This window comes from Bombina bombina, chromosome 2, assembly GCF_027579735.1.
Source record: "Bombina bombina isolate aBomBom1 chromosome 2, aBomBom1.pri, whole genome shotgun sequence".
In the NCBI taxonomy this organism is placed as follows: domain Eukaryota; kingdom Metazoa; phylum Chordata; class Amphibia; order Anura; family Bombinatoridae; genus Bombina; species Bombina bombina.
This window is the reverse complement of record NC_069500.1, coordinates 78,801,212-78,809,605: the sequence shown is the minus strand read 5'-3', so window position 1 is coordinate 78,809,605 and position 8,394 is coordinate 78,801,212.

Genomic DNA, 8,394 nt, shown 5'->3' with positions numbered 1-8,394 from the left:
ATCACCTCCATGCATTGAGCTACTGACGGGAGTTGAATGGAATGAAGGACACGGCATGCATTTAGAAGTTTTGTTAATCTGTCTTCTGTCAGATAAATCTTCATTTCTACAGAATCTATAAGAGTCCCCAAGAATGGAACTCTTGTGAGAGGAAAGAGAGAACTCTTCTTTTCGTTCACTTTCCATCCATGCGACCTTAGAAATGCCAGGACTAACTCTGTATGATACTTGGCAGTTTGAAAGCTTGAAGCTTGTATCAGAATGTCGTCTAGGTACGGAGCTACCGAAATTCCTCGCGGTCTTAGTACCGCCAGAAGGGCACCCAGAACCTTTGTGAAGATTCTTGGAGCCGTAGCCAATCCGAATGGAAGAGCTACAAACTGGTAATGCTTGTCTAAGAAGGCAAACCTTAGATACCGGTAATGATCTTTGTGAATCGGTATGTGAAGGTAAGCATCCTTTAAATCCACTGTGGTCATGTACTGACCCTTTTGGATCATGGGTAAGATTGTCCGAATAGTTTCCATTTTGAACGATGGAACTCTTAGGAATTTGTTTAGGATCTTTAAATCCAAGATTGGCCTGAAAGTTCCCTCTTTTTTGGGAACCACAAACAGGTTTGAGTAAAACCCTTGTCCTTGTTCCGACCGCGGAACCGGATGGATCACTCCCATTAATAGCAGATCTTGTACACAGCGTAGAAACGCTTCTTTCTTTATCTGGTTTGTTGACAACCTTGACAGATGAAATCTCCCTTTTGGGGGAGAGAATTTGAAGTCTAGAAGGTATCCCTGAGATATGATCTCTAGCGCCCAGGGATCCTGAACATCTCTTGCCCAAGCCTGGGCGAAGAGAGAGAGTCTGCCCCCCACTAGATCCGGTCCCGGATCGGGGGCCCTCGATTCATGCTGTCTTAGGGGCAGCAGCAGGTTTCCTGGCCTGCTTGCCCTTGTTCCAGGACTGGTTAGGTTTCCAGCCTTGTCTGTAACGAGCAACGGCTCCTTCCTGTTTTGGTGCAGTGGAAGTTGGTGCTGCTCCTGCTTTGAAATTCCGAAAGGGACGAAAATTAGACTGTCTAGCCTTAGCTTTGGCTTTGTCTTGAGGCAGGGCGTGGCCCTTACCTCCTGTAATGTCAGCGATAATTTCTTTCAAACCGGGCCCAAATAAAGTTTGCCCTTTGAAAGGTATATTAAGTAATTTGGACTTAGAAGTTACATCAGCTGACCAGGATTTTAGCCACAGCGCCCTACGTGCCTGAATGGCGAATCCTGAATTCTTAGCCGTAAGTTTGGTTAAATGTACTACGGCCTCCGAAATGAATGAATTAGCTAGTTTAAGGACTCTAAGTCTGTCCGTAATGTCGTCCAGCGTAGCTGAACTAAGGTTCTCTTCCAGAGACTCCATCCAAAATGCTGCCGCAGCCGTAATCGGCGCGATGCATGCAAGGGGTTGCAATATAAAACCTTGTTGAACAAACATTTTCTTAAGGTAACCCTCTAATTTTTTATCCATTGGATCTGAAAAAGCACAGCTATCCTCCACCGGGATAGTGGTACGCTTAGCTAAAGTAGAAACTGCTCCCTCCACCTTAGGGACCGTTTGCCATAAGTCCCGTGTGGTGGCGTCTATTGGAAACATCTTTCTAAATATTGGAGGGGGTGAGAACGGCACACCGGGTCTATCCCACTCCTTAGTAACAATTTCAGTTAGTCTCTTAGGTATAGGAAAAACGTCAGTACTCGCCGGTACCGCAAAGTATTTATCCAACCTACACAATTTCTCTGGTATTGCAACAGTGTTACAATCATTAAGAGCCGCTAAAACCTCCCCTAGTAATACACGGAGGTTCTCCAACTTAAATTTAAAATTTGAAATATCTGAATCCAATCTGTTTGGATCAGAACCGTCACCCACAGAATGAAGCTCTCCGTCCTCATGCTCTGCAAGCTGTGACGCAGTATCAGACATGGCTCTAGTATTATCAGCGCACTCTGTTCTCACCCCAGAGTGATCACGCTTGCCCCTTAGTTCTGGTAATTTAGCCAAAACTTCAGTCATAACAGTAGCCATATCTTGTAATGTTATCTGTAATGGCCGCCCAGATGTACTAGGCGTCACAACATCACGCACCTCCCGGGCGGGAGATGCAGGTACTGACACGTGAGGCGAGTTAGTCGGCATAACTCTCCCCTCGCTGTTTGGTGAAATTTGTTCAATTTGTACAGATTGGCTTTTATTTAAAGTAGCATCAATACAGTTAGTACATAAATTTCTATTGGGCTCCACCTTGGCATTGGAACAAATGACACAGGTATCTTCCTCTGAATCAGACATGTTTAACACACTAGCAAATAAACTTGCAACTTGGTTACAATCTTATTTAACAAAAACGTACTGTGCCTCAAAGAAGCACTAAACGATTAAAAGACAGTTGAAATAATGAACTGAAAAACTGTTATAGCATCAATCCTTGAAAACAACACAACTTTAGCAAAGGTTTGTTCCCATTAGTAAAGTAACAATAATTAAATTTGAAACGTAAAAATTACAGAGCAACGTTTTTAATCACAGTCAATATATGTCTCACAGCTCTGCTGAGAGAATCTACCTCCCTTCAAAGAAGTTTGAAGACCCCTGAGTTCTGTTAGAGATGACCGGATCATGCAGGAAATACAAGAGTAACTGACTGGAAATTTTTTATGCGTAGCAAAGAGCGCCAAAAAAAAAACGGCCCCTCCCCCTCACACACAGCAGTGAGAGAGAAACGAAACTGTCACAATTAAAACAAGCAACTGCCAAGTGGAAAAATAATGCCCAAACATTTATTCACTCAGTACCTCAGAAAATGCAAACGATTCTACATTCCAGCAAAAACGTTTAACATAATAAATACCTATTAAAAGGTTTACTGTACTTTTTACAGAGTAATTCCAGTGAAGTACCATCCCCAGAATACTGAAGTGTAGAGTATACATACATGTCATTATAACGGTATGGCAGGATTTTCTCATCAATTCCATTCAGAAAATAAAAACTGCTACATACCTCAATGCAGATTCATCTGCCCGCTGTCCCCTGATCTGAAGCTTTTACCTCCCTCAGATGGCCGAGAAACAGCAATATGATCTTAACTACTCCGGTTAAAATCATAGTAAAAACTCTGGTAGATTCTTCTTCAAACTCTGCCAGAGAGGTAATAACACGCTCCGGTGCTATTATAAAATAACAAACTTTTGATTGAAGTTATAAAAACTAAGTATAATCACCATAGTCCTCTCACACATCCTATCTAGTAGTTGGGTGCAAGAGAATGACTGGGAGTGACGTAGAGGGGAGGAGCTATATGCAGCTCTGCTGGGTGAATCCTCTTGCATTTCCTGTTGGGGAGGAGTTATATCCCAGAAGTAATGATGACCCGTGGACTGATCACACATAACAGAAGAAAACTTTATTCACTCATACAAGAGCAACTTTTTGGGACTGCCTGCCCCTTTTTCAAGCTTGAAAAAAGGGGGAGACAGCCCCCAAAATGTTGATCTTGTATGAGTGAATAAAGGGTACTTTTTCATTAATAGACTGCCACTCTTTTGGTGAATACAGATTGCCAGCAAATGGCGCTATAAAGTTTTGAAAAATATGCCGATCTTCTGGCATCAACCCAAAGTGAACCTTGAGACAAAAAAGTTAGTGGAGATGAGTGAATTACTTCACACATGGGTACTTTTCCATTAATGGACCAAGACTCTATAGTGCTGTCTGCGGGCATTCTGTATTCACCAACAGAGTGGTAGTCCGTTAATCGAAAATACAGAATAAAAAAAATACCCAGCAAAAATCAAGTGGAGTGCCAGTCCAGTATTTCTTCCATTTACATATGGACTAGGACATAAACAAGAATGTGATCAAATCTGAGTTTAGCGTTCCAAATTATTTTCTTGGCCATACAGCAATATTTTACTTCCAAAATTGGTATGGGGGTGCAGATGAGGCTACCAACAATAGAGTACTGTTTGTGTCTCCAGGAACAAAAAGAGAGCCATATTTTGGGCTGTAAAATCCCTGTTTTCCCATAGACATTCCTCAGCCAGCACTTACACGTGAGCTTTGCTCACTTACATGGTTACATTGTATGAAACCCTCAGCCTACATATTTGTATACATTTCTGCAGGATTTTACCCAGCGGTGTTAACAATAAGTGTAAACTCAATCCCTTAAAGTCTCACTCTTGTAGCATTACTGGGTTGCCACTCTTTTCGCAACCATTTCTAGTAGAATATTTGAGGGAACCGATGTGACACCTTGCTCCTCTGCATGCAGACTGTGCAATCCTCTCCACCTAAGGACCTTCCTTCTGTATAACTGCGTCTTGCTTCTTTCTCTCAGCTTTGCAAACATAGGATGTTCTTCATCCAATGCTCCCTCAATCACTTCTCCCCACTACTGTAGTCACTTCATATGGCTTCACCTGTTGCTATTTCAGGGGTGTAACTAGAAACATAGATTTTGACGGGAGAAGAGAGCCATAGGCTTAGTAAGTCTGCCCGATATTGACTAAAAGTATAAACTTATCTAGTTTGTAGGATAGCCTTATGCTTATCCCCAAGCATTCTTAAAGCCCCCCACAGTGTTTGTCATTACCACCTCTTGTGGAAGTTTATTCCATGAATCAATCAGCCTTTCTGTAAAGAATTGATGCCTCAATTACTCCTGAATCTACTACCCTTCAGCTTAAGATCATGACCCCTTGTTTTTGAATTTTTTCTTTTTATGTGAAATACAGCATCAACTTTCCTAAGCCCTTTCACATACTTGAAAGTTGCTATCATATTACCTCTTTCACTTCTCTCCTCTAAATAGACCTCAATCGGCCCAGGACAAGAGCTGTGGAGCTCTTAATGGCTGCTTGCAATAAACAGAAGCTGATCAGGCAGCTACCTAGAGGAAAAAGGAGCTTCTGCGAGTCATCCTTACCTTTTGGTTAGACTGCACCAGAAGAAATGCAATTGTGAGCCCTCTTTTGCAGAGGTTCACACAGAGCAGCCAGACATGATGCAGGTAGAGCCCTGGCCTTAACCTTTTAACGCCGTTATGCCGTTCTATTCCGTCATAATTACACTGGGCTTTAGTGCCGTTCTGACGAAATAGAACGTCATAACTGTTGAGTGTCCTAAAGCCAACTGCGCTTCCATGATGTGATCGCGGTCTGGAGGGTGTGCCCTATCGTCACAGGGACGCCCCCCTGACCCGATCCCATCATTGAAATCTTGTGATCGCGTGCACGATCGCAGGATTTAAATTTGTTTGCAGTAGACAAATTAACCTGGTCATCAAAGGGTTAATAGGCCCCAGTGTAGTGACCCTACCACTGATGACACAGCCAGATGGGCCTCCTAGATATGTGTGTTTGGTCTCAACTTAGACCTCTGAGACCCCTGTTTTACACCCCTATGCTGTTTATTCCACACACATTTTCTCTCTCCCCCTCATGACTGCCCAGGATATGGAATATACTTCCCAATTGATAGAATTACTAATTGTAATTTTTACCATTCGCTTTGTATTGTCTGAAGAAACAACCAGTTATTGGTTGAGAAACGCGTTACAAATAAAGCGTTAAATTTTTAAAGCAAGATCGGAAGTTGCCCTTGTTTTTATCTTATGGTATTGTTGATACGAAAAAAAGATTGAAATACCTCCAGCAGCCGTGCAGCATCAGAGAGACAGCGGCAATCCCTACAAGTGCAACTGGTCCCAGTGTACTAGCCACTGTTAAAGGGACATTCCAGTCAAAATTTAAATGCACATAGATTGATTACATCTTTAAATAGAAATGTATTTGCAATATAGATGTATTAGAAAAATGCTTCTAGTAAAAGTTATCCCTGTTTTAGTGTTAACATTTTTCTCTGCACGTGCATGTGAAGCATAGCCAGATATTGTCACGGCACCCACATTTTAAATACTGTAGCTGCTCAGATAATCACTGGGGCTTGTATCATGTCAGCAATCAACAAATTGAGTCATTACCAGATGGTACAAGCACCTTAGGCTCTATGAGCAAGTGCTGTCTTTAAAATGCTGGTGCACGGTGCATACTTAAATACACTTTTGAAACAGCTATAGCTTTTATTAGAATCATTTTTGCTAATGCATGTATAATACAAAATTGTTTCTGTTCAATACCGAAATGCACCCATGTGGTTTTCAATTTTGGCTGGAACATCCCTTTAAGTACTAGCCTGCTGTTTTGCACTGGTCAAAGTACAGTGCCAACATTTCTGGTAAGCGCAATTCTTATCAGCATATCTCTGCTTGTGAAACAGGATTACGCTATGAGGCGCCCTCTTTTTGTTTTTACCTCCCAATTGATGACTGCTGTGAAAGCTGGAGGGGGTCAATCCTAAACCAAACTCAAGAGAGGTTTCTATATCTGTTCTCACACTCTAAGATCTCACCACTCTTACAAGAATCTTAGAGAAATCTTTATTCTCATTTTTAGCTGCCTTTTGCAAACTGGTTTACAAAGAGCCCATGACTTTTTCTAATAGTTTTCAATATCTATACAACCTGAATGCACTATACGGACATGCAAAGTGTAACTGCACTGTTTGAGTGTTTAAGAAAAGTCAATAATAAACTTGCATAAATTTGATAGAGCATGTCGTTTTAAATTCACTTCTATTTTCAAATATACTTTCTTCTCTTGGTATCAATTGTTGAACAAGAATATGTAAATATCCCACACTACTTTGTGCTAGCTGGTGATTGGTGCCTCCATGCACTTGTTTCTTGTGATTGGCTCACTAGATGGGGTTAAAAGAAAACAGTGGTGTCTACTGAACTAAATGATCACAGTGCTTGGCCTGCCCACTGATCGTACTTCTCACAGAGTGCGATCAAAACAAGAAAATAGTTGTAGGTAAGGATGTGGGTGGCGCCTCTTGACCTTCTGTGGTAAAATAAGTAAAATTTCGACACCGGTGTCTTAATATATTCTAAATATTTTATATTTAAAAACATGAATTGAGATATATAAAATATATCTATACTACGGGCCATTTTTTGCAGTACAGCAGTCCAACCCCTTGCGCTCTCTCCCTCCCCCTCTCTTTTGCTCGCTCTCTCTCTCCCCCCCCCTCTCTTTTGCTCTCTCTCTCCCCCCCTCTCTTTTGCTCTCTCTCTCCCCCCCTCTCTCTTTTGCTCTCTCTCCCCCCTCTCTTTTGCTCTCTCTCCCCCCTCTCTTTTGCTCTCTCTCCCCTCTCTTTTGCTCTCTCTCTCTCCCCCCTCTCTTTTGCTCTCTCTCTCCCCCCTCTCTTTTGCGCTCTCTCTTCCCCTCTCTTTTGCGCTCTCTCTCTCTCTCTCTCTCCCCCCCTCTCTTTTGTGCTCTCTCTCTCCCCTCTCTTTTGCGCTCTCTCTCTCTCCCCTCTCTTTTGCGCTCTCTCTCTCTCCCCCCTCTCTTTTGCGCTCTCTCTCTCTCCCCCATCTCTTTTGCGCTCTCTCTCTCTCCCCCATCTCTTTTGCGCTCCCCCCTCTCTCTCCCCCCCTCTCTTTTGCTCGCTCTCTCTCTCCCCCCCCCCCTCTCTTTTGCTCTCTCTCTCCCCCCCTCTCTTTTGCTCTCTCTCTCCCCCCCTCTCTCTTTTGCTCTCTCTCTCTCCCCTCTCTCTTTTGCTCTCTCTCCCCCCTCTCTTTTGCTCTCTCTCCCCCCTCTCTTTTGCTCTCTCTCTATTCCCCCCTCTCTTTTGCTCTCTCTCTCTCCCCCCTCTCTTTTGCTCTCTCTCTCCCCCCTCTCTTTTGCGCTCTCTCTTCCCCTCTCTTTTGCGCTCTCTCTCTCTCTCTCTCCCCCCTCTCTTTTGTGCTCTCTCTCTCCCCTCTCTTTTGCGCTCTCTCTCTCTCCCCTCTCTTTTGCGCTCTCTCTCTCCCCCCTCTCTTTTGCGCTCTCTCTCTCTCCCCCCTCTCTTTTGCGCTCTCTCTCTCTCCCCCATCTCTTTTGCGCTCTCTCTCTCTCTCCCCCATCTCTTTTGCGCTCCCCCCTCTCTCTCCCCCCCCTCTCTTTTGCGCTCCCCCCTCTCTCTCCCCCCCTCTCTTTTGCGCTCTCTCCCCCTCTCTTTTGCGCTCTCCCCCCTCTCTTTTGCGCTCTCTCCCCTCTTTTGCTCTCTCTCTCTCTCTCCCCCCCCATCACTTTTGCGCTCTCTCTCCCCCATCTCTTTCGAGCTCTCTCCCCCCTTCTCCTCTCTCTCTCTCCCCTCTCTATCTTGCGACCGTGCCCGGCCACGCCCCCTTCACGGCCATTCACACCCGGCCACGCCCACTTCTGCCACAGATCAGCTAGGGAGTAGGACTCAAAGGCCAGGTGTGTTTGTCCTCGTGCTGTCTCTACTGCGCATGACAGCTTC